The 26944-nt window shown below is 38.6% G+C and overlaps 1 protein-coding gene and 1 pseudogene across 2 annotated transcripts in view; both read right to left on the reverse strand.

Moving 5' to 3' along the window:
- LOC144652747 (tetratricopeptide repeat protein 28-like) overlaps positions 1 to 26944 on the reverse strand; it is a 72519-nt gene that overhangs the window by 38533 nt on the left and 7042 nt on the right. Inside the window, exons 1-2 of one of the 2 annotated variants that reach the window (XM_078512814.1) lie at positions 11017 to 11031; positions 10387 to 10461 (exon numbers count right to left, since the gene is read on the reverse strand). The exons of the other annotated variant lie outside the window; for it this stretch is intronic. The gene's annotated coding sequence lies outside the window, so the exon portion shown is untranslated. Of the gene's footprint in view, positions 1 to 10386; positions 10462 to 11016; positions 11032 to 26944 lie in introns of those variants that run through there. 2 annotated transcript variants of the gene reach the window in all.
- Positions 5613 to 26044, reverse strand: LOC144653099 (uncharacterized; annotated as a pseudogene).

The raw sequence follows: 26944 nt of genomic DNA on the forward strand, positions 1-26944 counted from the left end.
CAGAAATGTTTTCTTTTTTTCGAGTTCCAAATAGCAAAAGGAGGTTGTGACTAAAGCTGTGAATTTTCGTATACAAATAGAATAGGGCAATCTTCCACGTTTATATACTACTCTGTTACATGAAGTAAAATTAACTTTGTAACTCACCTGCATATATGCCCTTGTCTTCAATCACTTTGAATTCCCGTTTTCTAGTGTAGCGCACACTAGCCCTTCCGTGCGAGCAAACACGAGATACGCCAAGTCCTCTCGTTTTTGTTTGCGCTTACAAACACTCTGATTGGTGGAAATTTTCTTTTGTTGTAGAATTCCGTAAAATTCCGGTTATAATCAGTGGGCTTATACAACTTCGTAAGGGGTTTTGGGTGGGCTTATAAACGGAGGAGTTTATATCCGGGAGGGCTTATAAGCGGAATAAAAAACGTTTCGAAACGAGCCACGGGAGTGTTGATCGAAATACGTTTATGAGTTAAAAACGCATAATAAAGCAACATTTAGCCCTGTTCAGTACTGTCATCCGGCAGAGGGGGGCTTATATCCGGAAGGGCTTATAATCCGTTTTTTTTTTGTTGTTGTTGTTGCCAGATATATGGGCCTATAACCGGAGAGGGGGGCTTATAAGCGGGAGGGCTTATAACCGGAATTTACGGTATAGCTTAAGTGTCTATTTAACAATTTAACACTAAAAGAGCTTACTCTATTTTTTTTTTCAATACATCGCTTTTATCAAAGTTAAACTATTGCAATCGCCAGATATTTGTATCAGAAAATTACTTAGTTTCTGATACAAAAAAGCGTGTCAATAGAAAGTTTGAAACAATAGAGTGTATAACAGTGAGGACCCAGGCTCCTACCAAGAGCTCTATTCCGCTAGATTTGCACGTTTGTGTACGACGGCTTTCAGCTGCTTTCAGAGTTGTGGCTCGTAACGTACTCAGCGGTCGCTAATGACGAACCTGCGATCAGGCATTAACAAAAAAGATATTGGGTAGACGACGAATGTGCGATATAAAAGCGTTTTCTCTTTTCGTGACGGGTAAAAAAATAAACCCTAATCGCTCATTAGATAACGTGAAATTAAAAATAACCGAAGATCTCATCCTGCATACGTCTAAGTGAAAGCATAACGAATGATCGACAAAAAAAGATATTGGATTGTTTTTGCCAGTTTGATATTTATACGCGCTGAAACAGTCCTTATTGTGGCTAGTGACGTACGCAGCGGTAGCTAACCACCAACCTGCGATCAGGCATTCCAAGAAAAGATTGGAGATTTGTAAGTTTTGTTAACCAAGAGTTTAAAGGTGTATTTCACGAATTATAGTTACACTGGTTGCTTTTGTATAGAGAACGGCAATTAAAATGAATTTTAGAAGCTAAATACCGCTAGATCTGCCCGTGACCTTTTAGTTTACGACCATTTTCTGGTGGCATGTTGCTTTGCATGCACGAGGGTTGCGACCTTAAAAGGTTTCAAATGTCGTCATAACTTTTGTGACGAATCATCTGATGTTACCCGAACAAGTAGCTATTTCCAAAGGATAAAGTATTTCGTTTCCGGATCGCGGAACGATAAGCGTAATAAAAACATAAAATTAAGTATGGTGGGAAAAGTTGAGGAGGGATGGGTTTTTTTTAATATTTTTGAGAAGATCCTAGGTCGAGAATCGGTATTACGCCGGGAAGAATTGCGAAACAGTCAAGTTTTCTGCATGCAGGCATATTCCTTTACCCTGCATACGTGCCAGCAAACACGAGACATCCGAAGACAATTAGTCTTGTTTGCTCTTCTAAGCGCTTATATTGGTGGAACTGAAATTTACAAAGTCGACAATAAAATAAAAGTATACAGCTCGAATTTTACATAGCAATTAAACACGGAAAGGGCTTTCACTATATTTTTCACCAATACATCGATTTAATCGATCATAGAAGTACAGTATCCCATTTTAAGTGCTTTTATTTGTAATTAGACACTGAAAGAGCTTATTCTATTTTTTTTAATACATCGGTTTAATCAAAGTTAAAACTATTGCAACTGCCAGATATTTGTATCAGAAAATTTCTTGGTTTCTGATACAAAAAAGTGTGTCAATAGAAAGTTTGAAACAATAGAGTGTATAACAATGATGATCCCAGGCTCCTTCCAAGAGCTCTATATCCCGCTAGATTTGCACGTTTGCGTACGACGGCTTTCAGCTACTTTCATAGTTGTGGCTCGTGACGTACTCAGCGGTCGCTAACGAGGAACCTGCAATCAGGCATCAAAAAAAGATATTGGATTGAAGACGAATGTGCGATAAGCCTTTTCTCTTTCCGTGGCAGGTAAAAAAATAAACCCTGATCGCCCGTTAGATAACGTTAAATTAAAAATAACCGAATATCTCGTCCTGTATACGTCCAAGTAAAAGCATAAAGAACGATCGACAAAAAAAGATATTGGATTGCTTTTGCCAGTTTGATATTTATACGCGATGAAACAGTCCTTATTGTGGCTAGTGACGACCCAGTGTCGTACGCAGCGGTAGCTAACCACAAACCTGCGATCAGGCATTCCAAAAAAGATTAGAGATTTGTAAGTTTTGTTAGCCAAGAGTTTCAAGGTGTATTTCAAGAATTATAGTCACACTGGTTCCTTTTGTATAGAGAACGGAAATTAAAATGAATGTCATAAGCTAAATTTCACTAGATCTGCACCTTTTTGTTTACGATTATTTTCTGGTGGCATGTTGCTTTGCATGCACGAGGGTTGCTGGATGCGGGATACGAGAAAGTTCATCGGCGAATATGGGATGAAAATACACTCGTGCCGAGGCAGGATGAAGGCGGGATGCAGGATAAATTTGAAACTGAAACAGCAGATCACGCGTTCTCAGGGACCTCGATGTTCTGTTGATAGAGGAACAGGGCTGCAACTCGTGTTTCACCTTACACTTCTTTCGCGCGCTCGTCACTTCTTTACGTGCTTAATAACAGAACAAATTACGGCCAAGGCTTTTTAATTTGATAAAATATACATAAATAGTGGCCATCGAACTCGTTTTTAGTTATAAGCTCTTAAAATTAAGGGTGTTTAAACAGGTTATCCAGTTGCTATGGTAACCAATATCAAGAAAATAGCCACAACCTCTTTTCCAATAATTGCGCATTTGTTTGATATAATTATTATTGTACAGCACCTGATTAAGATTTGTAGTACTGACCCATCAAAGTATTAGAGCTGGAAGGCGCTGAAAACTATAACCAATCAAGAATTTCAACTGGCAGGGGGCGGACGGGACGTACCAATACCCAATACTATTTTACAAACATGGCACTGCGGATGCAGTCGGGTCTACCGTAAAAGAGGGTCTCAATGTGGTTATAGTTTGTCTAATGTTTCCTGTGCAACTACAGGGGTGGGCCGCCTCAATTTTGTCAAATAACTCGGGGGTGGGCCACTGAAAACCAGTACTTAACTGAGCATCCGAAAATCGGCATCAGAAGACATTTTTAAGAATAACCTAAAAACTTATCTTTTTAAAGAAGCCTATGACATTTAATTTTTATTTCTTAGGAAATTAAATCTGTCATAAATTAACGGAAATAAAAGCTCAGTGGAACCACGCTTTACGGCACAGGTTTGTATGAACATTTAACGGACATTTTGTTTTTTTCATCCAAGTAAAACGCTCTCGTACAAAGAGCCTCGCTTTACGGACACTTTCTACCAGCTATACGTTTTATTCTAGTTTCGTTACCTTGTAGCATGACATCCAATCTACGATATACGATACATGTCGCGACCGGCCGCACATGCAAGGTCAAGTGCTGTCTCTCGGCTGACCGGACCACACAGGCCCATTTTAAAAAATCTATTTAAAAAAATTTCGAGCGACTGCGTAGCGCATGAACAGTGATTTCAAATGGTGAACAAGGCGCCAGACAGAAAAAATATGTTCCATACGTTTCGGGTTACTGCCCCTTCTACTAAACTTTGCGAGTTTATCTATAATTTGTTTGGGAATAATTTGGTAGGATAGGTCGTTGTGTCAGGAACTTGACATTACCATGGCAACGGCATTTTGACAGGCATGTTTTCCAAAAATTTGTAATTTTTGTGTTTCTATTAATGAAAATTAACTTGAATGCAATTATTTTCGCCTTTTTACGGCTTTTAAGTACATTGTTAAAGTACTTTGCAGTAACTTTGGGTGGTTTTCTGGCATTTTAGAAAAATTTTTAAAATCCAAGATGGCGGATCCACGATGGCGGCTGTTTTGACATCATGAAGTAATTATCACGTGATGTGACGTCATCATCCCTCGTGACGTATACCAAAAGATAGATGTTCGGACAAACTATACATCCTATAAGTTTCATGGTGATTGCCTTAATATTCTGGATATATATATATATTCCCCCCGGTCCCAGAAGGTCCAAGTGAGCCCGATCTGAATAGGGTAAACTAAACCGCACAATAGAAAGATGTCAAAACGGGGAAAAGGGTCGTATTCTGTAACGGTAAGTTTTCCTTAATGGGCGCACGGGGAACAGGCTAACTCTAAACTTGTGATAACGAGATAACTGCGACGATACTTGACGGGGAAATTAGACTCAAATGGGGCACTCGCTTGCAAGGAATAGCCGTTACACTCTTGGGTACCGGAATCTAACCACAAACTGGACGGACAGCAACAGCAACAACTCAGCTTGGTTCCAACAGTAGTTTATTGCTTTAAGGTTGCACTCAACGATGTAATCATGGATGTAATCGAATAAACTTTACCAGTGTGGTTGCTTATACGCGATTTACTACGTGCGTCTATTAACAATGGGACATAATAAGTGCGCTATCCTAAAGATACGAAAGAATAATTATTATTGTAGAGTATAAATGCTTTAAAGATAACGAAACCAAAATGAAAATTACAGCTTAATTTAGCATCTTATTGTTACGAGGGCACGTAGTTCTGGCGGCAAAACCTACTTCTAAAATTGCTCTAAATTAAAAAACTACCAAAACAATATATACAACTGGAAAATAACGCCAAAATTCCTAAGATGCTTACGAGCGGTTGATGCCGCTAGAAAACGTCTAGAACGCACGTATACGTACAACAAATTAAGCTAGGTAAGGTTAAATTTTAAACTAGAATACTCCTGTAAGTAAAAGTAATCGAACTAGAAACGCAGCAAACTATTGAACTTAGCGGCGAACGTGAGTTCGGCGAGATGCGATGGATTATTTAAAAACTTATATTTAACAGCTTGTAATTAACCCTATTGAATTAACTTATGTGGAGTGAACGCGATGATTCAGCAAATATAAGATTCCTATTGATCATGAACTGAACGGAGAAGGTAATTAAGCTGAGGAAAGCATTCCGAAAGGTAATTAATTACACCATCATTCTAATAGATTTTCGAATACAAAAGCCGAGGAACTAATAAGGAACCTTCCATTATTTTCAGCACACGTTGGTCCAATCCCTGAACTCTCCCTTCCGCGCGCCTTTTTTACGGGTTGAACCCAGGCGCGCAAAGAGAGAGTTTTCTCGCGCCTGGGTTCAACTTATTGTTTTCACCTATAATAAGGTGCTGTTGACTTTTTAATTAAAAGGGTTCTTTTAAATACTAAAAAAGGATAACATAAAAATGACTGAAATACGGCAAATTCTCTACAAAAATATTGTCAAACATGTGTAACAATCTACAATAAAAACTAAGAGTAAAGTAGAATAAAAGGCTTTTTTTCACCAAATCTCTAACCTTTTTTTCCGATAATGAATGCTAAAGCATAAATCTGACAATCAAACTATGCACTACTTGTCTACAAGATATTTACTTTTTAGTTTTGGTGGAGAATTTTGACATTTATCGTTAAGCTTTTGCTATTTAAAGTTCCTGCTCTTGTTTTAATCTCCTGATTTGTACACACGAGAAGCCAGGCGCAAAAGCCCAAAAGCGGAGACAATGACCCTGGATAAAAGTCCTATCATGTGAACCGTTAAAACGTTTAATAGTCCTTTCTATGAGTTACAAATGCAATTTTTTTTTATTTTCCAAATTTAAATGTCACGTTATCTCCATCAGCATAAACGGTGCCCACTCGGAAACCTTGGTAAAGCCGTTACCTCTCATCCACTTCATGGCCTCGTGAAGAGATTCACCGGCACTTTTCCCACGAACAAGGTGCTCGTAGAAGCGACGCATCAGCTGCTCTGTCGCTCTGTCTTCTATGGCCCACAGTGCCACCAGTACTGAACGTGCACCCGATCCTAAGAATGCTCGAGCTATTCCAACCACTCCCTCGGCTCTAATCTGACCACACCCACTGTGGCAACAGCTTAGTACCACTAGTTTAGCTTGCAGGTGAACTTGCGAAATGTCAGTCATTGTCAATAAGTAGTCTTCTTCTTGTGGAATCCCATTAGTGAGGCGTAGAGGGGAGAGAGCAATTTCTCCTCTTGCAGCATTTCCATGTGCAGCAAAATGTATATCAGACTCACTGAATGTAACCTTTCAAGTACCGCCTGCTTGTTCGCGCATTGTCCTAACAAAGGCTGTACGCCCAGCAGTTCTCCAATCATCTCTGCTTCCTTTCTTGCACAAGGCAGTGGTTTAAAGTTCTCAACACGTCCCATGTAACGTACCCGGCCAACCACAGGATCACCAACTATCAGTGCACCAGTCTGACTGTGATAGTCTGCTGGACTGTGCTGAATGAGCTTAAGAGTTGACAATGAAGAAACGATGCGGATCCTGAAAGTGTCTGATAAATACTTCCCGCCTTCATCACTTAGCGCTGCAAATGGAACTTGGTTCAAGGACCGATCAGGAACAATGATGATTTCTGGCTCCTCAAGTAAGTGAAACACAAAGAAACACTTGATTCGGTATTTTGACTTTCTCCATCGTCTTCCTCTACAAGTCGCAAAGCTGCTGAGCTCTCTTCTTGGAATGATTTCTGTTTGATTTCATTTAAAGATCGATCCTCGCAATTCTTCTCGGGTAAAATCCCAAAGCTGCGGAGGTTTTTATCAAAAAAATCAGTCAACCTGCCAACTAATCCGGCACCAACAAAGTTTTCATCTACTGTTATTCTTCGAAAACGAATGACTCCACTTGTTTTGAGAATCCACAAAAAGACATCTTGATAATAATAAGAAATGTACAGACAAACGCAGTTGCTTTCTTTCTTCATAATATTCTCAATACCAATCCACGATTGTGGATTAGCTGAGATTTCACTTTCAACAGAGTACTGAGTCGCCATCAGGTCTGCTAGGGCTCTCGCTCGTGCTAGCTCTTCGACATAAAGAGCATTGTTAGGGTTTCCAAAATAACAAAAACATGCACTAAGAAACCTAAAGGGAGAATTCTGGACGTCTGAAAGGGATATTTTAAATTGATCATTGTCTTTCAAAAAACCACGCAAATTCTCACTTTTGCTGATACTCAGAAGCAGATTGTTAAACGTTTCATCGATCTTCCCTTGGGAGAACTTCACCATTGCTAGGTTACAAAGAGATTTAATCTCTTTGTCAAGGTCTCAAATATCTTTACTAATTGAAAGTGCCATCTCAAGATAACCTTCAGCCATGACATGTTCACCTTGAGAAAGAAACAGGGCTCCTAAGTTTCCGTAATTTACTGCTTCTCCTTTTCTGTCTCCAATTTCAATTCTGATCTTAAGTGCTTTCGCGTGTTGTTCTCTAGCTTTGTCATATTCACCAAGAGACTGAAATACAGTTCCTAAGTTTCCGCGCCATGATGCTTCTCCTGCTCTGTCTCCTAATTCAATTTTGATTGCAAGTGCCTTTTCACAATATTCTTTCGCTTTGTCATATTTACCAAGAGATTGAAACGTATTTCCTAAGCTTCCGTAAGATTTTGCTTCTCCTGCTCTGTCGCCAATTTCAGTTTTGATCACAAGTGCTTTCTCATGATATTCTTTAGCTTTGTCATATTCACCGAGAGATTGAAACAAAGTCCCTAAGTTTCCGTAAGATGATGCTTCTCCTTGTTTGTCCCCAATTTTAATTCTGATCGCAAGTGCTTTCTCGTGATATTCTTGAGCTTTGTCATATTCACCAAGAGATTCAAACACAGTTCCTAAGTTTCCGTAATCTGTTGCTTCTCTTTCTCTATCACCATTTTCAATTGTGATCGCAAGTGCTTTTTCGTGATATTCTTTAGCTTTGTCATATTCACCGAGAAATTGAAACAAAGTTCCTAAGTTTCCGTAATCTGTTGCTTCTCCTTTTCTGTCACCAATTTCAATACTAATCGCAAGTGCTTTCTCGTGATATTCTTTAGCTTTGTCATATTCACCGAGAGATTGAAACAAAGTTCCTAAGTTTCCGTAATCTGCTGCTTCTCCTTCTCTGTGACCAATTTTAATTCTAATCGCAAGCTAAGTGCTTTCTCGTGATATTCTTTAGCTTTGTCATATTCACCAAGAGATTGAAACACAATTCCTAGGTTTCCGTAATCTGTTGCTACTTCTGCTCTGTCACCAATTTCAATTCTGATCGCAACTGCTTTCTCGAGATATTTTTTAGCTTTTTCATATTCCCCAAGAGATTTAAACACAATTCCTAAGTTGCCGTAGGATGATGCTTCTCCTGCTCTGTCACCAATTTCAATTCTGATCGCAAGTGCTTTCTCGAAATATTTGTTAGCTTTGTCTTTTTCACCAAAAAATTGAAACACAATTCCTAGGTTTCTGTAATCTGTTGCTACTCCTGCTCTGTCACCAATTTTAATTCTGATCGCAAGTGCTTTCTCGAGGTATTTTTTAGCTTTGTCATATTCACCAAGAGATTGAAACACAGGTCCTAAGTTGCCGTAGGATGATGCTTCTCCTGCTCTGTCACCAATTTCAATTCTAATCGCAAGTGCTTTCTCGTGATATTCTTTAGCTTTGTCATATTCACCAAGAGATTGAAACACAGTTCCTAAGTTTCCGAAACATGATGCTTCTCCTTTTCTGTCATCACTGTCCATTTTGATGGCAAGTGCTTTCTCGTGATATTCTTTAGCTTTTTCATATTCACCAAGAGATTCAAACACAGCCCCTAAGTTTCCATAGGATGATGCTTCTCTTTGCCTGTCACCAATTTCAATACTGATCGCAAGTGCTTTCTCAAGTTATTCTTTAGCTTTGTCATATTCACCAAGAGATATAAACACAGTTCCTAAGTTTCCGTAGTCTGTTGCTTCTCCTTCTTTGTCGCCAATTTCAATACTGATCGCAAGTGCTTTCCCAAGATATTCTTTAGCTTTGATGTATTCACCAAGGGATTGAAACAAACATCCTAAGTTTCCGTAGGATGACGCTTCTTCTTGTCTGTCACCAATTTCAATTTTGATCGCAAGTGCTTTCCTAAGATATTCTTCTGCTTTTACATATTCGCCAAGACAATAAGACATAGTCCCGCATTGTCCATAAGCGTATGCTTGTCCTTGTCTGTTGCCAGTTTCTGCCGTGATATTGATAGCTCTCTCATAAAGTTCTCTTGCCTTGGCATAGTCACACCGCCCTTCATATATGTTGCCTAGTTTCATGGTAATATTCCCTTCTTTGGCTGTTTCACCACACTGGCGGTAAATAACAAGAAGTTCTCTGCCGTACTTTATTGCATTTGTGTAATCAGGGAGAATAGAGTACGCATTGAACATTGTTTGATAGATAGCTGTGTTAATTAAATTGACAATTTGTTCCTCTTTTTTCAGTAGTTCATTGTTGAGGAAAATCAAACATTCTTTGCATGTCTCGATGGCTTTTAGAGCACGACCAGTGTTGAGAAGGAAAAGAGCAACAAAAAAGCCGATAAAGATGGCTTGTACAACTTCTTTTATGTCATTCATGACGTCCTCTTCTATGAGCTTGTAAAAATAAAATTAAAATCAAGTTTTATAGTGACTTAAAATAACGATGTGTTTTTGTTTAAGGGAAATTAGTATTCTAATTCTGCTCGTTGTTTGTTTTCGTATATCTAGACTAATAGGAATCAATACAGGAAGGCACAATCATTGATAAATTAAAAAAGGCACAACTTTTTTCAGAGTTAATCAATTTTTCCTGAGCTGTTTCAGAAAAATTTGAGATGCACCATTGTTTTTCTGTGCAGGAATTTGTTTTTCGAAATTGCCCAACCCCAACCCCTCACTACCTCAAAAAATAAGTGGACAGCCCTTACTTGTAGTGAGCTTTCGTTCGCGTGACCTTCTCGCGTGGCTTATTGTCAGCGTTCAAACAACAACGAAAATCAGTCACGCGATTCATGCAAATCTCTCGCTGTGAAAATTCTAAGTATTTAACATGCATGCATGCAGGGCTATACCTGCAGAGCTATCAGTCACGAACATCTAACGGTTTGAAGTAAGATATAAACTTACCGTGTTCCGTTTCTTTATCTTCTGTTAAAAGTGAAACCAAAAGGGATAAACTGAAATAACACTGAGGGACTTTCCCTGCAAGACAAGTGTCAGACAAAGACAAATTCAAATTGAAATTGAAATACAACAAACAAATACAACCAAATATCAAATACTGGACAAAACAATCAATCGAATCAAAAGGAATACTTTCTACTTAAATGCTTTACATGCTTTTCTATCTCCATTCTTCGTTAAATACAAACAGATCAGTCCAATACATTCAAACTTGGAAGTTATTTACATTTTGTTGTCGAATTTGCATCTCAGCTTCTTGTCACATAAAGATTGACGCGACTAGGTCTGAAGACAAATAAAGCAGCGAAAGAATAACTGATTTTGCTCAGTCTGTTGTAATTCTTCATTCTAATTTCAAATCACGAAAGCTTTTGAAGTTACTCACTTTATAATGCACAATCGATTTGATCGATTATATATTTTCGCTTTTCAATAATCAATCAAAAAAATCAGTGGTAACAGTCTAAAGTTTGTGATTAAATCATTTGCTTTGTTTTATGAATGTCGTGACTATCAAAATCGCACTTTATATATTCTAAACTGGTAAACTGGTTCAAGTTTAGTTGTACTTACCGCGGCGAAGTTCGCTCTGGAGAGTGACTTAAGCGAAACTACGAAACACTCGCAGGGGTTCTAGGCGCATTCCGAGAAAGCAGTGCACTGATTATTAATCGGGCGTGGCCGATTTATAGTTTACCCTTTGGTCGTCCTAGAGCGTAGTCTCCTGGCGCGGCCAAAAAGACGGGGATAGCTTGGGGTTGCTACAAAACCGCTACGGGTGACGCATACCGCAATGGTTTTCATTTTAGTTTTGACAGGAAATCGTTGCAGGCACACTTGGTCGACTTTTGGGTTAATGTGTAATCAGGTTGTGTTTTTTTGCTTCGGCGGAAGGACAGAGAAAAAAGCTTACGGGGCAAAGTACAGTATGGGGTCCAGTTCTCGGCCACTTTTGACGTAAACTTGTATTTCTTACCTCAGAAGAACCGCAGGAACTTGAAATTTCTCCCAGAGCAAGCTACATTATTCAGCTTTTTGGTGTAAAGCTATCGACCGGTCAAAAATTAATTTGCCCGAGCAATAATAAAAATAAAAGCTCCATTTGTGGGCCCAGTTCTCGGCCACTAAAAAGCTTGTGCGTAATTATCTGTAAAAAAAATGCTCAATTAATTTTCACAGTCATAAAATCACTCTGTAAACCTATTTATGTTATATCGATCCCAAATTATTTTTATGAGGCTTTGTTTTACTTTAGAAAAGAAGGATTTGAACGCGCCTAGTTGCCTATGTGCAGGTTCTAGCAACGCATTGTGTGACCCGTGCATTTAGATGGTTTATTTTGCAGTGAAAAGGTCTTGAAAGATTTAGGTGTTGTAGAAATAATAGACAAGACAAGAGTCAGCTCAAAACTTAGAGATAAGATTGAACTTTATTTTTAAAACATTTATTTCCTTCATTCTGGCAGCAGCAGATGAAATTATATTAAAAACCAAGCGCTAAGCTGTGATAGCGAGCAGGGTGGCCGAGAACTGGCAAATACGCAAACGTCGCAAGAAAAAATTTCGAAGTAAATTAAGACCAAAAAATACAACGGTTCAACGAAAAGTTAACTAAAGCAGAAAGCTGAATTATTCTACGTTTCACATGCCAAAAATTAGCTCGTATGGTGGGGGCTTTTGGATAAAATACGAATTTAACTACATCCATGAATTTTAAGGAGCCGTAAACAAACAAATTTTTCGGGAATGCAAATTCACCTACCTCCGCGTAAACTCGACGTGTGAGCTTTCTATATCGAATTGAACGATCAAACTCAAGATACTTAAAGCACATGAATCAGTCTATCGTTTGAAGGAAATACCTTTTTCTTTTAATTCAACTGGAGTGTGAAAAAACGCGTTAAACACAAAGTGGCCGAGCACTGGACCCGGCCGAGAACTGGGCCCCATACTGTACTGATATTCACCATTGTGCACATTGTGCACAAGTTAAAGTTATTTTTGTAAATGAAAAAGGTAACGTCATTGATGTCACGCAGTGTTTTTTTTAGCAAACTAGATGGTTTGCTGGTTTCTGACTATGAATGGGAGTGTGATCTTGCGGTAAATTTTTTGAGCCTGACTCCGCCGTAAAACTTTTTTTTTATTTAGCAAGAACTGTGTCGATTTTCCTTTCTGAACAATTGGTCGTCAAGTCGTTTGTCACAAAGAGTAGAATGTTTGTACAGCATGTTTTGGAATTATTTTAGATTTGGTTAGTAAGACGCTTCTGAAGACCTGAGCAAAACATTGGGAATGTACAGTGTTAATAGGAACTTGAATGGAATTTTTCACAAGTTGGATAAAGGTATCAACTGAAAAAAATGGACTTCAAAATGAGAACTTGGATTTTGTTGTAATTAAATTTTATCGCGGATTGGATGCATAATATGACGGCTTTGAAAGTCTTCAACTAATTAGAAAGGTTCCTTTCTTCCTTTTGATCTTATTGTTATTTTCATGTATTGATTATTCGAAAGTGGTTTTCGTTGATACGAAAAAAAAACGGGTTTTCACTGAATTGCTTGAAGTATTTTTAGACGTGATAATATTGGCTTAATCAAATTACATTGTGCACGAAATATTTGTTATTCTTTTGTCTTGAAACTTTGAGGAAATTGAAATTTTTGTTTGACAGTAGTGTATGAAAGGCATTTTATAGAACTGAATAAAAAATAAGAAACATTGATAAAGGTTATTTCAAAGATTTATTTTGCCTGATTTTGAAGGGTTTCAGGAGTTTTAAAGAGTGCTGGTAAACGGCTGTATGTTGTTTGTGATTACGGATCTTATTTAGTTTCGAACGCTCTAATTTTTGAAAGGTTAAAACAGGTTAAAACCGGGCGGTTTCATGAGTTTTTTGGGTAGAAAGGTACGGTGGTGGTAAAAAAAAAATGTTTAGAAAGGAATGACTGTAGTAGCACGTAAGTCGGAGGTTTGCGTGAGTCACGGGGTATAGTATGCGTGAGCTGGATTTCCGGCGTCATAACGGCATGTTTTGTTAATCGGGCGTGGCCGATTTATAGTTTACCCTTTGGTCGTCCTAGACGATAGTCTCCTGTCGGCTAAAAATGACGGGGATAGCCTGGGCCAATCGGTTTCATTTCAGTTTTGACAGTAAATCGTTGTAGGAATACTGGGTCGACTTTTGGGCTAATCTGCAATCTGGTTCTCTTCTTTGCTTCGGCTGGAGGACAGAGGAAAAAACTTAAGGGGTAAAGTACTAATAATCACCATTGTGAAACTGTAGTTGCTTTGACAAGTTGAAGCTATTTTTGTAAATAAAAGGGGTAACGTCATTGATGTCACGCAATGTTTTTGTGGGAAACTTTTGAAACTAGACGCTTTGCCGGTTTCTACAAATAGCAGTGTGATCTGGCGGTACATTTTTTTGAGGCGGACTCCACTTTAAAACTATTTTTTATATATTTAGCAAGAAGTATGTCGATTTTCATTTCCGCACAGTTGGGCGTCAAAGTCGCCTGTCACAAAGATTAGAATGTTTGCACAACTTGGTTTGGATATATTTTAGATTTGACTAGTGACGTTAGTAAGACACTTCTCAAGACATCAGCAAAACATTGGCAGTGTACAGTATTGGTGTGAACTTGAATGAATTTTTTACGAGATCAGTAAAGCTATCGAATAAAAAGATGACTTGAAAATGAAAACTTCGAATAATTATAATTAAATACCAATTGAATTTTAGATGAGAAATTCCGGAAGTGACATCTGTGTTTAAAATAGGAATTTTTGTACAACTTAAAGTTCCGAAAAAAAGACCACATGTTTGGTAAAAATCACAGACAAACATGATCAGGAAAACAAAACAGGCCAATTGGTTTTATTCCCGAAAAAACCATTGTGAACTCATTTTCTATGTTGATCAGTAAAAATCCTTAGTACGACATGGGGCTTGTTATCAAGTTTGTTAGTACGTTAATACTGCAAGGTGTATAACCTCAGAGAATTATTATCAGTGTGTTTTGTTTTATTAGCGGTTTATACTCCAAGGTCTTGGAATGGGAGATCAAAATTAAGGCAAATTTCTGATATTATCTGATTGCTTGGCACAGATTAGTACGATACTTAATTGGTTAGGAAATTTAAACAAACATTAAATTGAATGAGAGTAGAAAGGGAGGGACAGGTGGGGGTGAAAGGCTAAGGAGATGGAAAGGGAGGGAGAATTAAAATCCATGCTTAGTTATATCACGCAACCTTTGACTTCTGTTGTTTTCTCACAAGAACAAAAATTAAGATGGGGTTCTACCTGAATTTGAATGGAACTTTAAGAGATTTAAAGAAGGGATTGAATAAAAAGAATGGAAACACCTTCAAACAGTTGACCCCCTCGCAAGAGCACTCCGGGTTGTCAGGAGACTGTTTGGTGTCCGTCCACCAATTTTTAACTTCAAATTCAAATTTTAAAATCACATTAAATCTTCAATATTTCTTATTTGTCTACATTTTACTAATCCTTTGAGAAAAACTATCGCCTCCCAGACATCCCCCAAAATCGTTCAAAAATTAACAAAATACTGCAAAACATATATATATGGGATAAGTAAAGCTTTTTTTGATTCCTTGAAACGCGGCTGAAATGGTTTTCAGTGTTTTCCAGCCCTTATACTTTGGGTCAGTACTACTATTCTTCACCAGTTTCTATTACAGTAATGGTATGAAACAAATACCTAATCATTGGTCAATAAGTTGTGATCATTTTCTTGACAATAGTACCTGATTAGGAGTTGTATACTGTTCCATTAAAGTGTAAGGACTGGAAAATACTGAAATGCGTCAGCCACCTAAAGCGTTGGAAAACTTGGTCTTCAGGTAAAACCCCGCCTTTATTAAAAGGCTGTCAAAATGACGTTGCCATGGTGATTTCAAGTTACTGGCACAAAAACTAATCCTACCAAATTATTGCGAGATTAATTTTCGATAAACGCGCAAAGTTTGGCAGCGTTTGGTTGAATCTTGAAAAAGTTATAAGCGTCAAAAGTCAGCGAGGGCCTCAAAAGCCCCCCCCCCCCCGGCCTGAATAGGTTTAAGTGACTGTTTTTGCAGTGATTTTTACTGTACTGTACCCTGCCTTTCAAGTCAAAACAGATAGCTAATTATTAAGCGCCCGATTTTAAGCTTCTCAAGCTTCTCAAGCTTCTTGTTATATTAAGTCATACATGCAGCAAATGTTCCACGCAAGATTGGCGGGATGCGGGATGGCATAAAAATCGAGGCGGGATGCGGGATACGACAAAGTTCAACGGCGGATATGGGATGAAAATACACCAGTGGGAACAGGATGATGGCGGGATGCGGGATAAATTTGAAACTGATGACGGGATACGGAATAAAAAACAGCAAATCACGCGTCCTCAGTGACCTCGGTGATCTGTTTATAGAGGAACAGGGCTGCAACTCGTGTTTCACCCAACACTTCTTTCGCGCGCTCGTCACTTCTTTGCGTGCTTAATAACAGAACAACTTACGGCCAATGCTTCTTTTTATTTGACTCCATTTTTGAATTTATCAAATAAAAAAGCCTTGGCCGTAATTTCTTCTGTTTATGAGGTCATTGCCCTGTATTGCATTGCACATCCTTACAGCGCAGAATTTTACGCGTAATTAGCGCGCGCACATAAACCAAATGGCGGCTTTTTTCTATGCAGCTTATTCCGCGAGAAAAATAAATCGTCTCTTTCTCGTAAACAAGTAGAAGTAGAAAATAGAACAAGTAGAAAATTTGATGTTCTTAAAACAAATATTAGCCCAAGAAGCGAAGCTTCGAGGGCTAATATGCTAGTTTTAAGAACATCAAATTTCCAAGGGGCAACTATCAGACCGATAGTTCCGAGACAGAAACACTCTATTTTCTTTATTGTTCACCACTAAATTTTCTTCCGCCCGCACATACAAAAACGAGCATCGTGAATTATTTTTACTTTTCAGGATAAAAAACTCAATTGAAATCCGAAATTTAAAACCAGACAAGAAACCCACTAAATGCAGTGAATTTGGTTGGGTTTTTTTGTCTGCAGGCACGCTTGTTTACAAAAAAAAGTCACGGGCGGGCACTATCGATCCGGGCATTTTTCTTCGGCGGGCACTATTTTAACATTCCGCGCGCACATACAAAAACGAGCATCGTGAATTACTTTTACTTTTCAGGATAAAAACTCAATTGAAAGCCGAAATTTAACAAACGAAACAAAACCAGACAAGAAACCCACTAAATGCAGTGAATTTGGTTGGTTTTTTTGTCTGCAGGCACGCTTGTTTACAGAATATGTTTGCGGAATATCGTCTGATTTTAGCTCACTCGGCCTACGGCCTCGTCGGCTAAGGGACGGACCATTATTTTTTTAGAGGGGGGGGGATGAAAAATATTGAAAAAAATTGTTTGCAGGGCCTGGAAAGACAAAATAAATTGTTTGCAAACACAATATGTATAACAAAAAATAGTAAGAATTTCGAAAAAAATGTTTGCAGAGGTGCATAAACTAAAAAAAAAAGTTTGCAGAGGAAAATTTTTCATCCCCCCCCCCCCCTCCAAGAAAATAATGGTCCGTCCCTAAGTATCAGGCGATATTCCGCGCGATTTCGCAGGATAATTGTTAAATAGTGCCCTCCGGCGGACGAGCCCTATCGCGTCACGTGAACAATTTAAACCAATCAGAATCGGAGAAAATTTAGTGGTGAACTATAAAGGCTGATAGTGCCCTCCGGCGGACGAACACTATCGCGTCACGTGATCAATTTAAACCAATCAGAATCGAAGGAAATTTAGTGGTGAACTATAAGGGCTGATAGTGCCCTCCGGCGGACGAACACTATCGCGCCACGTGATCAATTTAAACCAATCAGAATCGGAGAAAATTCTAGTTTTATAAAAATCACACTCAATCTTCAATATTTCTTATTTCTCCAAATTTTACTACTCATTTGAGAAAAACTATATCCTCCCCAAAATCCTCAAAATTCACCAAAAAATTCTCAAAACACCGCAAAACATAGATTTGTGAGGTGAACATAGAGTTTTTGGACTGCTTGAAACGCTGACGAGATATATTAAACGGTGGAAAAACGACTTTCACGTGAACCCCCGCCTTAATTCGTTGTGTTCACTGATGTTTTCTAGATGCCCAGGTACCATGAGTGATCATGAGTGAACTCTTGGAAATCATGCATTCCCAGCATGCATTCGCACTAATCCGTTAGCAAATTAGTTGGTAAATGCATGCCGGGAATACCCTCAACCAATGACACAATAGAGTAACTACACTGTGTATAATAAATGTTTTTAAGGGTAGACATATAACAGTTTTAATAAACAAGTGGCCCTCCTACAAATAATTAGGTTACAATTTCAAATTTGACGTGAAAAATTTGACGTCAAAGTGGCTCACAAGCCCATCCGTTCCATCGCCAATATTTTGAAAAAACCCAAAGATAAAATCAGCGAAGAGTCGTCGAAAGGTGTTGTATATAAAATCAAATGCAAAGACTGTGCGTGTGTTTACGTTGGCCAGACCTCGCGCGCACTTAAAACACGCATCAAAGAACATGCTAAAGCGATAACAACAATGGACAGAAATTCCCTATTGGCCGAACACCATTTGCTCAACGATCATGAAATTGATCTGGAAAATGTTGACATTATCGACCGCACTTCAGTTTGGAGACAAAGACTTTTCCTCGAAGCGTGGCACTCAGTCCGAGATGGAAACGCTATTAATGAACACGTAGCATTCCAGAACATTTATATTTATATCCTTTTTAGTCGCGTTTTAAGAATTCCACCCCCCCCCCCTTTTTATTCAGTACATTCCTTATCACCTTTTTCTGCATTTTTTAGTTTTTTATTCCTATTGCTGGTTTTCACTGTCACGCAAGTAACGATACTGTCACGCGCTGCAAAAAATAAATCCAAAGCTACTGAGTCAAAAAAAATCAAGAATATTACAGGTTGTAGAAAATTACTAGATAGACTATGTGTCCAAGTTTCAGGTCTGTACGGCATTCAGTACTCGAGTTATCCGTATAAATGTTCCACGCATATTTATAGAGCACAGTATGGAATCGCCATGTTGGAGTCCGTGTGAAGGGCACCAAGATGGCCGCCGGAAGTCAATGAAAACAGTCTGGCATTCAGTTCTGCTATAAAAAGCGGTCATTTCACCTTTGTAAATACGTAAAAATTCACATAAACACTTCTAGTAAAACCTCAATTGTTCAGATCGTTAAAAAACGCAGGATGATGCATTTTTTTAAAGCATACGTGACAACCTTGAGGCGGCCATTCTGGTGTCGTGTGGCGGTAAACTCCGAAATTCAAAATGTTATATCTTATAGACGGCGGACGCTGTCGAGCTGAAAACCTTCAATAAGATATACATTAAGGGCCTCTAATAGCCAGTGAAGGATAAAAAGTCAGAGGTCTCGCGATTCTGGATTTGAGAATTTTGATGACGTCAGGTGAAAACCAAGAATAACACCAGGGACGCCGTTTTTAATTTTACATATTGCTAACGAAGGCTACAGCAGTAGCCGAAACGTTCTGCACATATTTTAAGCCAGTGTCAACTTTTATCAAATAATTTTAAACAGACGTGATATATAAGAGCTAAAGATTAAAATTTGAAATTACAAAATACATCAACAAAAAAAATCTAAACTGTAACGATATTACAATCATAAAGATGCTACAGATGGTAAATCAAAACAAAATGGTAAAGCGATCTTTATCGTTATACTGGTAGGTGACAAAAGATGTTCGAAAATGTTTTAGCTTTTCTAAAACTCTATTAGAAGAAAGTTGACCAATCAAAAACGTTCATTGAATTGAGAACAATGGATAGCTATCTTTTTCGTAAACAGACCAATGACGTTCAAGCATCTAGACAACAGCTCAAAAACAATTTTTGTAACCACAGGAAGACACTTAAAAACACCGTTTTACCTAAATTTGCATACTTGCGATTCCGCCTTTTTGAACACAATCTACAGATCTCATCCTTGGCGTCAAAGTAGCTTTGCGCTTTCCGAGAAGCGATTTAAGAGAAAAAGACCACTGTTTTGCACTCAATTTACAAGTGTGCTAGAGAAGATAAACTTTGGACTACAGGAACAAACACCAGTCACTGAGTTTTCATAGATTTCAAGCCAAGAAGAGCATGGTTGGGCTTAGATGGTATCGAGGTTCTTTAACCTTCTATTAAGTAAGTGTTTTTCACCGCTAGTGATTTGTGAAGCTTGTCATTAGCAAAAGTCAAAACTAAAGAACAAAAACGTTAAGACAAAAACTCACCGAAAATTCGCGAAAATGTAATCAAAATTCCCGTTTATCTCAGTGGATTAGTACAGCTGTGCCTAGACAAACGCGCCGCTTATGAGTTTCATCAGGACGCAGGTAAGAATATTTTCCTGCAAAATGACTTGAATGAGCAGACACAGGTTACAAAATGATCTAATCTGAGATAATAAGAAGATACCGTAGATCGTTAGTAACGAGCAATCAACTTCACTCTTTATTTCTACACATATATCAGCAAGCGGTTTCTGTTGACTTATAGTTGAGTCAACAATCCAAAACGTTTAAAACCGAAAGCGAGCAGTCTAACTGCTTTAGCATAAACATTGAACGTAGAATGTCGATTAAACTGACTCACTGATGGTTTTGGGTAATGCTAAGATTACTTAGAAGACATTTTAGTGTGTAGCATCACTCTTTATAGTCCATCAAATATTTTCAAGTGCGTTATTGGTCTAAAAACGTCACGTGATCCATCCAAAGCTGGGGAATATCACCTGGGGAATATCAGGTGATATTCCCCAAGTGATATTGCCCAGTTTTCGAACTTTGCGTTTAATTTACGATCTCACCTTTAGTTTTCATCCCGACTAAATTATTACACTGGACTGGATAGAATTGAACATCTTGAACAAGCTAATGATATTGTGAACGCTAACAAAATTACTTCGACGTTTAAAAACGTTTGAAAAAGATTTCTCAAAATGAGCGGCCTTGTGTAAAAATATTTGAAGGATAATAAACACAATAGCCTTCATTTGGCTTGAAAAATATGCACGGATATCTTTCCGTGGACATTAACTGTTTCTCAAACAGATAATGTCCGCGGACAAATATCAGTGTATATTTTTGCGCCAGTGGAGGCTACATTTGTAGTTATCATTTATATTTTGCCGGCCTCCCCAATCAAACTTTAGTACGACTTATATAGCGAAGTTACACACTAAAATGTCTCCAAGACACATTGAATTTTTAGTTTCAGCGAGAAATTTGGACAGGTAATAAAAATAAAGCGTTTCTTATTTAAAGTTTCCCTTGTTGTTTTGACCAACTATTATGTACACAGGAGAAGCCAGTCCACAAAGCCCTGAGGCGGAGACAATGCCCCGGTATAAAAGTCACAACATGTCAACCATTGAAACGTTAATTAGTCTTTTCTCGGGTTTACACATCAGTAGCTCCACCGTTGCAACCTGAACTTACTTTTACTTTCCAAACTCAATTGTCACGTTATCTCCAATCAGCATAAACGGTGCCCACTCGGAAACCTTGGTAAAGCCGTTATCTCTCATCCACTTCATGGCCTCGTGAAGAGATTCACTAGCACTTTCACCACGCAAAAGGTGCTCATAGAACCGTCTCATAAACTGATCTGTCGCTTTGTCATTTAGCGCCCACAGTGCCACCAACACTGAGCGTGCACCGGATCCTAAGAACGCTCGAGCGATTCCAACCACTCCCTCCGCTCTAATCTGACCACACCCACTGTGACAGCAGCTAAGTACCACCAGCTTAGCTCGCAGTCGTACTTGCGAAATGTCAGACATCGTCAATAAGTAGTCATTTTCTTTTGGAATTATTCTAGTAGGGTGTAAAGGGGAAAGGGCAATTTCTCCTCTTTCAGCATTTCCATGTGCAGCAAAATGAATCAGACTCACTGAATGTAACCTTTCAAGTACCGCCTGCTTGGTCGCGCAATGTCCTAACAAAGGCCGTACGCCCAGCAGTTCTCCAATCATCTCTGCTTCCTTTCTTGCACAAGGCAATGGTAAGAAGGTTTTACGGCGACCATTGTAACGCACCCGACCAACCACAGGATCACCCACTATCAGTGCACCAGTCTGACTGTGATAGTCTGCTGGACTGTCCTGAATGAGCTTGAGAGTTGACAACGAAGGAACGATGCGGATCCTGAAAGCTTCTGATAAAAACTTTCCGCTTTCGTCACGTAACGCTGCAAATGGAACATGGTTCAAGGACCGATCAGGAACAATGATGATTTCGGGCTCCTCCAGCAAGTCGGCCACAGGAGCGATGAGCATTCTGTAAAAAGAAAGACTCGATTCGGGATTTTGCCGACTTTCTTGATCGTCATTCCCTCGTCGCATAGCCGCGAGGTCCTCTTCGAATTGCTGACATGATTTCATTTCTAACTCAGTGTCGTTTAAAGATCGATCTTCGAATTTCCCCTCGGGTAAAATACCAAAGCTACGGAAGCTTTTATCAAAAAGATCAGTCAAACTGCCAACAAATCCGGCACCAACAATGTCTTTATTTACTGTTTTTCTTCGAAAACGAATGACTCCACCTGTTTTAAGAATCCACAAAAACACCTCTTGGTTATAATAAGAAATGTACAGACAAACGCAGTTGCTTTCTTTCTTCATAATATTTCCAATGCCAATCCACGATTGTGGATTAGCTGAGATTTCACTTTCAACAGAGTACTGAGTCGCCATCAAGTCTGCTAAGGCTCTCCCGCGTGCTAGCTCTTCGACATAAAGAGCATTGTTAGGGTTTCCAAAATAACAAAAACATGCACTAAGAAACCTAAAGGGAGAATTCTGGACGTCTGAAAGGGATATTTTAAATTGATCATTGTCTTTCAAAAAACCACGCAAATTCTCACTTTTGCTGATACTCAGAAGCAGATTGTTAAACGTTTCATCGATCTTCCATTGGGAGAACTTCACCATTGCTAGGTTACAAAGAGATTTAATCTCTGTCTCGAGGTTTCCAATATCTTTACTAATTAAAAGTGCCTTCTCAAGATAACCTTCAGCCATGACATGTTCACCTTGAGAAAGAAACAGGGCTCCTAAGTTTCCGTAATCTGCTGCTTCTCCTTCTCTGTCGCCAATTTCAATTGTCATCGCAAGTGCTTTCTCGAGATATTCTTTAGCTTTGCCATATTCACCAAGACATTGAAACACAGTTCCTAAGTTTCCGTAATCTGCTGCTTCTCCTTTTCTGTGACCAATTTCAATTCTGATCGCAAGTGCTTTCTCGTAAAATTCTTTAGCTTTGTCATATTCACCAAGAGATTGGATCACAGGTCCTAAGTTTCCGTATAATGATGCTTCTCCTTCTCTGTCGCCAATTTCAATTCTGATCAATAGTGCTTTCTCAAGATATTCTTTGGCTTTGTCATATTCACCGAGAATTTGAAATAAACCTCCTAAGTTTCCGTAATCTGCTGCTTTTCCTCTTCTGTCACCAATTTCAATTCTGATCGCAAGTGCTTTCTCGTAAAATTCTTTAGCTTTGTCATATTCACCAAGAGATTGAAACACAACTCCTAAGTTTCCGTAGGATGATGCTTCTCCTCTTCTGTTACCAATTTCAATGTTGATTGCAAGTGCTTTCTCGTAATATTCTTTAGCTTTGTCATATTCACCAAGAGAGTGGAACACAGTTCCAAAGTTTCCATAGGATGATGCTTCTCCTGCTCTATCTCCAATTTCAATTCTGATTGTAAGTGCTTTCTCCAGATATTCTTTAGCTTTGCCATATTCACCGAGGGATACAAACAAAGTTCCTAAGTTTCCGTAAGATGTTGCTTCTCCTTTTCTGCACCAATTTCAATTCTGATTGGAAGTGCTTTCTCTTGATATTCTTTGGCTTTGCCATATTCACCGAGAGATTCAAATAAAGTTCCTAAGTTTCCGTAATCGTCTGCTTCTCCTTCTCTGTCACCAATTTGAATTCTGATCGCAAGTGCTTTCTCGTGACATTCTTTAGCTTTGTGGTATTCACCTAGAGATTGAAACACAACTCCTAAGTTTCCGTAGGATGATGCTTCTCCTTTTCTGTCACCAATTTGAATTCTGATCGCAAGTGCTTTCTCGTTATATTCTTTAGCTTTGTCATATTCACCAAGATATTGAAACAAAGTTCCTAAGTTTCCGTAATCTGTTGCTTCTCCATTTCTGTCACCAATTTCAATTCTGATCGCAAGTGCTTTCTCGTGATATTCTCTCGCTTCGTCATATTCACCAAGAGATTGAAACAAAGTTCCTAAGTTTCCGTAGGATGATGCTTCTCCTTTTTTGTCACCAATTTCAATTGTCATCGCATGTGCTTTCTCGTAATATTCTTTAGCTTTGTCATATTCACCAAGAGATCGAAACACAGTTCCTAAGTTTCCGTAAGATGTTGCTTCTCCTTTTCTGTCACCAGTTTCAATTCTGATCGCAAGTGCTTTCTCGTGATAAACTTTAGCTTTGTCATATTCACCTAGAGATTGAAACACAACTCCTAAGTTTCCGTAGGATGATGCTTTTCCTACTCTGTCACCAATTTCAATTCTGATCGCAAGTGCTTTCTCGTGATATTCTTTAGCTTTGTCATATTCACCAAGAGATCGAAACACAATTCCTAACTTTCCGTAAGATGATGCTTCTCCTGCTCTATCTCCAATTTCAATTCTGATTGTAAGTGCTTTCTCCAGATATTCTTTAGCTTTGCCATATTCACCGAGGGATACAAACAAAGTTCCTAAGTTTCCGTAAGATGTTGCTTCTCCTTTTCTGTCACCAGTTTCAATTCTGATCGCAAGTGCTTTCTCTTGATATTCTTTGGCTTTGCCATATTCACCGAGATATTCAAATAAAGTTCCTAAGTTTCCGTAATCTGCTGCTTCTCCTTCTCTGTAACCAATTTGAATTCTGATCGCAAGTGCTTTCTCGTGACATTCTTTAGCTTTGTGGTATTCACCTAGAGATTGAAACACAGCTCCTAAGTTTCCGTAGGATGATGCTTCTCCTTTTCTGTCACCAATTTGAATTCTGATCGCAAGTGCTTTCTCGTGATATTCTTTAGCATTGTCATATTCACCAAGAGATTGAAACAAAGTTCCTAAGTTTCCGTAATCTGTTGCTTCTCCATTTCTGTCACCAATTTCAATTCTGATCGCAAGTGCTTTCTCGTGATATTCTCTCGCTTTGTCATATTCACCAAGAGATTGAAACAAAGTTCCTAAGTTTCCGTAGGATGATGCTTCTCCATTTCTGTCACCAATTTCAATTCTAATCGCAAGTGCTTTCCCAAGATATTCTTTAGCTTTGTCATATTCACTTAGATATTTAAAAACAGCTCCTAAGTTTCCGTAATCGTCTGCTTCTCCTTTTCTGTCACCAATTTCAATTCTGATCGCAAGTGCTTTCTCAAAATATTCTTTAGCTTTGCCATTTTCTCCAAGAGAATTAAACACAGTTCCTAAGTTTCCGTAGGAAGATGTTTCTCCTGCTCTGTCGCCAATTTCAATGTTGATCGCAAGTGCTTTCTCGAGATATTCTTTAGCTTTGTCATATTCACCAAGAAATTGAAACACAGTTCCTAAGTTTCCGTAACATGATGCTTCTCCGTATCTGTCACCACTTTCAATTGTCATCGCATGTGCTTTCTCGTAATATTCTTTAGCTTTGTCATATTCACCAAGAGATTGAAACACAGTTCCTAAGTTTCCGTAAGATGTTGCTTCTCCTTTTCTGTCACCAGTTTCAATTCTGATCGCAAGTGCTTTCTCTTGATATTCTTTGGCTTTGCCATATTCACCGAGAGATTCAAATAAAGTTCCTAAGTTTCCGTAATCTGCTGCTTCTCCTTCTCTGTAACTAATTTGAATTCTGATCGCAAGTGCTTTCTCGTGACATTCTTTAGCTTTGTGGTATTCACCTAGAGATTGAAACACAACTCCTAAGTTTCCGTAGGATAATGCTTCTCCTTTTCTGTCACCAATTTCAATTCTGATCGCAAGTGCTTTCTCAAGATATTCTCTAGCTTTGTCATATTCGCCAAGGCGATTAGACATACTTCCGCATTGTCCATAAGCGTTTGCTTCTCCTTCTCTGTAGCCACTTTTTCTCATGATATTGAACGCTCTCTCATAAAGTTGTCTTGCGTCTGCATATTCACACCGCCGTTCATATATGTCGGCTAGTGCTATGGTAATTTTCCCTTCATTGGCTGTTTCACCACACTCACAGTAAATTACAAGAAGTTCTCTGCCGTATTTTATAGCATTTGTAGAATCAGAGATATCGCAGTACGCGTTGAACATCCTTTCATAGATACCAATTTGCGCTTCTTTGACAAAATGTTCTCTTTTTTGCAGAATTTCATTATTGAAGAAAAGCAAACATTCTTTGTATATCTCGATGGCTTTTAGAGCACGACCAGTGTTGAGAAGGAAAAGAGCAACAAATAAGACGATAGAGATGGCTTGTTCAACGTCTACTGTGACAATCATGACGTCTTCTTCTATGAGCTTTGTAAAAATAAAATTAAACTTAAAATATAAAATTTACGGAAATTAGTATTACAAATCAGTATTACAAATTAGTATTACAAATCAGTTCGTTGTTTGTTTTCGTGTATCCAGCTAAGGAATCAATACAGAACTGCACATTTTCTAGAATGTATTAGTTAAAACAACAGAGACTGAGGCAATATACCGTAGAATCGCATAGCTAGTAGAATTCTCGCCATCTGATTGGCTATCGAGGCAAGGTATTCAGAGTGGAATTGCGACTTGAAAGCGAAGTTGACCGATATTGCACCGTAGCAACGCGTAGCCTCACATAGAGATTTATGTTTTCAAAATGATTTTCTCCGTTTACAAAGCAAAAACCTGACCGAAGTGAGGCAGCAGAAGATTTTCCTCGTTTAAATTTCAATTAAGGCTTTCTTACGAGCAGCGGTTAAACATTTTCTTTCACCGCATGAGAGAAACGGAAAATAAAAATGAAATTATCGCGACACTTAAATTTCGCGATTTTGCGAAAATTTTGCATTTTGAATCACTTTAATTTCGCGTTTTTGGGTTAGACAATTTACATTTCCTTGGTAATGTCAAAATTAACAAAAACGCAGGGGCGAGACAAATTCTCGGAAATAGCAACAACAGTGGAGTTCTCACATACGGATCTCAGAAAGTTTTCCTTTCAAGCGAAGGGTCCCTCCTAGGCCCTTGGCTTTTTAAAATTTATGTAAATGATCTTCCTGATTGCTCTTCAGTTGGATTCATACACTTGTTTGCTGATGATACTACTATTTATTACATAGCAAGGGAAATTGAAGAAATCGTGGATTCTCTAAATCTAATATTACTGGAAAAACGGAGGCTATGCTAATTAGTAACCTCTCATTC

The sequence above is a fragment of the Oculina patagonica genome, chromosome 1 (genome assembly GCF_052425735.1).
Source record: "Oculina patagonica isolate OP01 chromosome 1, crgOcupat, whole genome shotgun sequence".
In the NCBI taxonomy this organism is placed as follows: Eukaryota; Metazoa; Cnidaria; class Anthozoa; order Scleractinia; family Oculinidae; genus Oculina; species Oculina patagonica.